This window comes from Cottoperca gobio, unplaced genomic scaffold (genome assembly GCF_900634415.1).
Source record: "Cottoperca gobio unplaced genomic scaffold, fCotGob3.1 fCotGob3_221arrow_ctg1, whole genome shotgun sequence".
NCBI lineage: Eukaryota > Metazoa > Chordata > Actinopteri > Perciformes > Bovichtidae > Cottoperca > Cottoperca gobio.
Genome location: NW_021166854.1, coordinates 57,781 through 64,997, shown reverse-complemented (window position 1 = coordinate 64,997; position 7,217 = coordinate 57,781).

Below are 7,217 nucleotides of genomic sequence, written 5' to 3'. Positions count from 1 at the left end.
CTAACATTATGAGGTCTGAACTTTGACAGCTGACAGCTGACACACACACACACACACACACATACATTTCGTCTGATCTTATTTCAGCTTCCTGTCTTTGTGATGACTTTCTCTCCTTTTCTGATTTTAATACACATTAGTTCTGCTGTACTTGTGAGGACTGTCATTAACATGTTTTTATTTTATTGAAACGACTGGAGCTGAAATTATATTTCTGTCTTGTTACAACCCGTCTGCTGAAGTACGCTCACATACAGCCAAATTATGTTTCAGTGTATTTCTTCTGCAGCACAGTCGCAGTTTTAAACACATGGTTAACGTTGTAAATTGAAAATGAAACAAAATTTCTTGGTAATGTTTAGTAAAAGATCATAGTTTGGGTTAAAATAAGTATGTCTGATATGTCTTTGAGGTTATTTTAAAATAAGTCAATGTTGACTTTTGGTGTCCTGGTGAAAGTCTGAAATAATGTGGTCAACTTAGTGTTGATGTCATATTGTAACAGCAATGATGGTGATGACCTAGTGGTCTACTGATACACCTTCCAAAACTAAACAGTGAGTTCAATACCAGGGCTTCCACCATTGTACCCCTGAGCAAGGCACTTAACCCTGAGCTGCTCCAGGGGGACTGTCCCTGTAGTTACTTCACTGTAAGTCGCTCTGGATAAGAGCGTCTGCTCAATGACTTGTAATGTAAAAACAACAACAATTCATTGTTTTCATATTCCTGTGGAAGCAGCTCCCAGTTTGTTTTCGTTTAAGAGCAAGCTAAAGACTTTCCTTTTTGATAAAGCTTATAGTTAGGGCTGGCTCAGGCTTGCCTCGGACCAGCCCCTAGCTATGCTGCTGTAGGCTTAGACTGCCGGGGGACACCTCCCTGCTCCCCCCTTCTCCCCTTGTATTTGTACTATGTTGTTTATCCTGTACACACGTCATCTATTACAGTCTGTCCGTCCTGGGAGAGGGACCCCTCCTCAGTCTCTCCCTGAGGTTTTTTCCATTTTTCCCCCTTTGATTATAGGGTTTCTTTTAGGAAGTTTTTCATTGTGCGATGCGAGGGTCTAAGGACAGAGGGTCTGAGGACAGAGGGTCTAAGGACAGAGGGTCTGGGGACAGAGGTTCTAAGGACAGAGGGTCTAAGGACAGAGGGTCTGAGGACAGAGGGTCTAAGGACAGAGGGTCTGGGGACAGAGGGTCTAAGGACAGAGGGTCTGAGGACAGAGGGTCTGGGGACAGAGGGTCTAAGGACAGAGGGTCTGGGGACAGAGGGTCTAAGGACAGAGGGTCTGAGGACAGAGGGTCTAAAGACAGAGGGTGTCGTATGCTGTACAGTCTGTAAACACTGAGACTAAAGGTCAATAAACTATAAACCAGTCCCCCTTATAAAAACAACCAAAAATACTTTAGTTTTGCATTTGCCATACATACACACACAACGAGACACACACACACACAGACACACACACACATATAGAGAGACACACACACACACACACAGGTTATCTGATGCGGCTACAATAGCCAATCAGAGGCCTCTCGTCGACCTGCAGCTGGATCTGATCAAAGGCTTCCTGTCTTCAGTTAAAAGCTGCACCTGAATGCATCTCCTTACAGTTTTAAACAAACAAACACATGTACAGGTCACTGATGAGACTCACCTGGGTGGCGTTTTATTTTGACGCCGCCAGGAAGCAGCTAAGAAGGATTCGTCAGGTGAGCTGTGAAGAACACAAACTATCATGATCTTGATTTTTGTATATCCTGTTTTATCTTGAAGTGTTCACTCCCTCTTATGTCATGTCTAGTTGTACTTCCTGTCTGTGTGTTTTCCATCTGATTGATTTGTTCCTTGACCCTGTAATTCCAGGAGAGCCCTGTTTGTGTGACAAACATGTTTTACTTCCATTGTGGGGACTCGCCACACAATGTCCCCAGAAGATAGGTGAGTCCCCACTAGGAGGCCTTGCCAGACACACTAAATACTTTCTGTTGATTGTTTACTTGCTATTTTTCTATTTAATTTACAGCATGTTGGTCACCTCCGGGAGTTTTTAAACAAGATATTTAAATAAACTTGACGTTGAAGTTTCAGTGTTAAGAGCTGTTTTAATCTCCAGAGACAGACAGGAAGTCACTTTTGGAGATAAGAACAGGAAGTCACTGATTGTCGTGTGATGATTGACATAATCAAAAACTTTTATACTGTTTTGAATACATCATAGATTAAACCCTGGAACAAACGTCCACACATCAACAGTGAACACAAAGACAGTGCATGATGGGAAGTTTTCTATAGAGCTAATGATGTTTGATAAAATACAAATCAGTGATTAAAATGTAAACAAAGTGAAACCTCACCCAACGACACACACTGACCTTCATTATCAAATAACTTTTAATTGTTATTAACTTCCATCCATCCATCCATCGTCTACCGCTTATCCGGGATCGGGTCGCAGGGGCAGCAGCTCCAGTAAGGAACCCCAATCTTCCCTTCTCCGGGCCACATCCTCCAGCTCCGACTGGGGGATCCTGAGGCGTTCCCAGGCCAGTGAGGAGATATAATCTCTCCACCGAGTCCTGGGTCTTCCCCGGGGTCTCCTCCCAGCTGGACGTGCCTGGAACACCTCCCTAGGGAGGCGCCCAGGTGGCATCCTTACTAGATGCCCGAACCACCTCAACTGGCTCCTTTCAACGTAAAGGAGCAGCGGCTCTACTCCGAGTCTCTCACGGATGGCTGAGCTTCTCACCCTATCTCTAAGGGAGACGCCACCCGTCTGAGAAAACCCATTTCGGCCGCTTGTACCCGTGATCTCGTTCTTTCGGTCATGACCCAGCCTTCATGACCATAGGTGAGGGTAGGAACGAAGATCGACCGGTATATTGAGAGCTTTGCCTTCTGGCTCAGCTCTCTTTTCGTCACAACGGTGCGGTAAAGTGACTGTAATACCGCCCCCGCTGCTCCGATTCTCCGGCCAATCTCTCGCTCCATTGTCCCCTCACTCGCGAACAAGACCCCGAGGTACTTGAACTCTTTCACTTGGGGTAATGGCTCATTCCCTACCCGGAGTAGGCAATCCACCGGTTTCCTGCTGAGAGCCATGGCCTCAGATTTGGAGGTGCTGATCCTCATCCCAACCGCTGCACACTTGGCTGCGAACCGATCCAGTGACTGTTGAAGGTCACAGACCGATGATGCCATAAGGACCACATCATCTGCAAAGAGCAGCGATGAGATCCTCAGGTCACCGAACTGCAACACCTCTCCTCCACGACTACGCCTCGATATCCTATCCATGAAAATCACGAACAGGATTGGTGATAAAGCGCAGCCCTGGCGGAGGCCAACATTCACGGGAAACGAGTCCGACTTACTGCCGAGTATCCGGACACAACTCTCGCTTTGGGCGTACAGGGATTGGATGGCCCTCAAAAGTGACCCCCCCACCCCATACTCCCGCAGCACCTCCCACAGTATCACCCGGGGGACCCGGTCATACGCCTTCTCCAGATCCACAAAACACATGTAGACCGGATAGGCGTACTCCCAGGCCCCCTCCAGGATCCTTGCAAGAGTAAAGAGTTGGTCTGTTGTTCCACGACCAGGACGGAATCCGCATTGTTCCTCTTCAATCAGAGGTTCGACTACCGGCCGAACCCTCCTTTCCAGTACCTTGGAGTAGACTTTACCAGGGAGGCTGAGAAGTGTGATACCCCTGTAGTTGGCACACACTCTCTGGTCCCCCTTTTTAAATAGGGGAACCACCACCCCGGTCTGCCAACCCCTAGGCACTGTCCCAGACTTCCACGCAATGTTGACGAGGCGTGTCAACCAAGACAGCCCCTCAACACCCAAAGCCTTCAGCATTTCTGGACGGATCTCATCAACCCCTGCGGCTTTGCCACTGTGGAGTTGTTTGACTACCTCAGTGACTTCCATCAGGGAAATTGACGATGATCCCCCATCAGCTTCCAGCTCTGCCTCAACCATAGATTCGGATTCAGGAGTTCCTCAAAGTGCTCCTTCCAGCGGCCGATGACCTTCTCAGTTGAAGGCAGCAGGGTCCCACCCTTGCTGTACACAGCTTGGATGGTTCCTCGCTTCCCCCTCCTGAGGTGCCGGATGGTTTTCCAGAAGCACCTTGGTGCCGACCGAAAGTCCTTCTCCATAGCTTCTCCGAACTTCTCCCACACCCGCTGCTTTGCCTCTGACACGGCAGAAGCTGCCGCCCTTCTAGTCCTTCGATACCCTGCAACTGTTTCCGGAGTCCTCCCGGATAACATAACCCGGAAGGACTCCTTCTTCAGTCGGACGGCTTCCCTGACCACCGGGGTCCACCACGGTGTTCGAGGGTTACCGCCCCTTGAGGCACCTAAGACCTTCAGACCACAGCTCATCACCGCAGCTTCAGCAATAGAGGTTTTGAACATTGCCCACTCAGGTTCAATGCCCCCAACCTCCACAGGGATGGCTGAAAAGCTCCGCCGGAGGTGTGAGTTAAAGACCCCCAGGACAGGGGCTTCCTCCAGACGTTCCCAGTTCACCCGCACTACCCTTTTGGGTTTACCAGGTCTGTCCAGAGTCTTCCCCCACCCCTTGATCCAACTCACCACCAGATGGTGATCAGTCGACAGCTCCGCCCCTCCCTTCACCCGAGTGTCCAAAACATGCGGCCTCAGATCAGATGATACGATTACGAAATCGAACATGGTGTTTGTTATGGCCATTCCATGACTAGCACAGAAGTCCAACAACAAACGACCGTTCGGGTTTAGATTAGGGAGGCCCTTCCTCCCAATCACGCCTCTCCAGGTGTTTCCATCGTTTCCCACGTGTGCGTTGAAGTCTCCCAGCAAGACTACGGAGTCCCCTACTGGAGCCCTCTGCAGGGCTCCATTCAGGGTCTCCAAGAAGGCCGAATACTCAGAACTGTGGTTTGAGGCATAGGCACAAACAACAGTCAGAGTTTTTCCCCCCATAACCCGAAGGTGTAGGGAGGCGACCCTCTCGTCCACCGGGATAAACTCCAACGTAGCGGCGCTCAGTTATTGTTATTAACTTAACGTAATTAATTAACTTTACATTATTAAATGTTCACTACGTCACAACTGATTCTGTAGAAATGTCCATTTAGCGATAACTCTTTTTACACAAAGGGGAACTCTGAAGAACGAGGAGATCTTGAACGCAGCACAACTTATTAAATTTAATTTAAAGAAGCTGAGAAACTTTAAAGTCACAGTTCAGCACATTTTAAGATGATTCCTTAACTTATCCAAACATTGTCACTTTATATTTTCAGATTTCTGTCGTGAGGTTTTTATACTGTGTTTAATGATTTTAGCTGTATATTATATTACATAGTTTATTTGAGGTTTTTCAATCTGGATTTAGATTCATCATAGCACAGAGAAGGCACTGGTGAAAGTTACCAATGACCTTCTATTGGCATCAGACAAAGGACTTGTCTCTGTTCTTGTCTTGTTAGACCTCAGTGCTGCTTTCCACACTGTTGATCAGGACATTCTACTACAGAGACTGGAACATTGTGTTGGCATAAAAGGAACCGCACTAAGCTGGTTCAAGTCCTATTTATCTGAGCGATCTCAATTTGTATGTGTTAACGATAAATCCTCCATGACAGCCAAAGTCAGTCTTGGAGTTCCGCAGGGTTCTGTACTTGGACCGATTCTATTCACCTTATATATGCTTCCTTTGGGCAATATTATAAGGAACCACTCTATAAACTTTCATTGTTATGCGGATGATACCCAATTATATCTATCAATTAAACCACACAAAACCAATCAATTGGCTAAACTTCAAGCCTTAAGGACATAAAAACTTGGATGTCTAGCAACTTTTTGATGTTAAACACAGACAAAACTGAAGTTATTATACTTGGCCCTAAACACCTCCGAAACGCATTTTCTAATGACATAGAAGCTCTGGATGGCATTAACTTGGCCTCCAGCATCACTGTCAGGAATTCATCTTTGATCAGGATCTGTCTTTTAACTCCCACATAAAACAAATCTCAAGGACTGCCTTCTTTCATCTACGTAACATTGCAAAAATAAGACGCATCCTCAAAATGATGCAGAAAAACTAGTCCATGCATTTGTTACTTCAAGGCTGGATTACTGCAACTCATTGTTATCAGGTTGTCCCAACAAGTCGCTTAAGACTCTTCAGTTGATCCAAAATGCAGCGGCACGTGTATTGACAAGAGGAAACGGGATCATATTACTCTTGTATTAGCTGCTCTGCACTGGCTCCCGGTAAAATACAGAATAGAATTCAAAATCCTTCTCCTGATTTACAAAGCAATTAATGGTCAGGCTCCAGCATATCTTAAAGATCTCATAGTACCTTATAAACCAACTAGAGCATTGCGCTCCCAGACTGCAGGGTTACTTGTGGTTCCTAGAGTCTCTAAGAGTACAATGGGAGCCAGAGCCTTCAGCTATCAAGCTCCTCTCCAGTGGAACCAGCTTCCAGTTTGTGTTCGGGAGGCAGACACCCTCTCCACATATAAGAGTAGGCTAAAGACTTTCCTTTTTGATAAAGCTTATAGTTAGGGCTGGCTCAGGTTTGCCCTGGATCAGCCCCTAGTTATGCTGCTATAGGCTTAGACTGCCGGGGGACACCTCCCTGCTCTCTTCCTTCTCTTCCTCTCTCCTCCCCTCCCTCTCTTCTTCTCCCTCTCTATCTGTATGCATTTATGTAAATGTATGTTACTAACTCATCATCCGGGGTATCATCCCGGAGTTTCTGTGTCTCATGTGGCAGGTTACCACTGATAAAGTTTACGTCAGGATCATGAATCGTGGCTGCGCCTGCTGCCCTGGTCCTGCTGGACACCGGGAAGCCTTTTTGACATTTTCCTGGATTCATCCAAACTTTCTCTTTTTCAACACAACATAATTTCTGTCAAATGTTGTATTTGTACTATGTTGTTTATCCTGTACACACGACATCTATTGCACGTCTGTCCGTCCTGGGAGAGGGATCCCTCCTCAGTTGCTCTCCCTGGGGTTTCTAACATTTTCCCCCTTTAATTGTTGGTTTCTTTTAGGAAGTTTTTCCTTGTGCGATGCGAGGGTATATACATATATAATCTGCAGCCAGTTAGCCTAGCTTAGCATAAAATCATCTGCACAGCCTGGCTCTGAAACAAAGAGCTGCAGGATGTTTCATAAAGCAGCTTTATT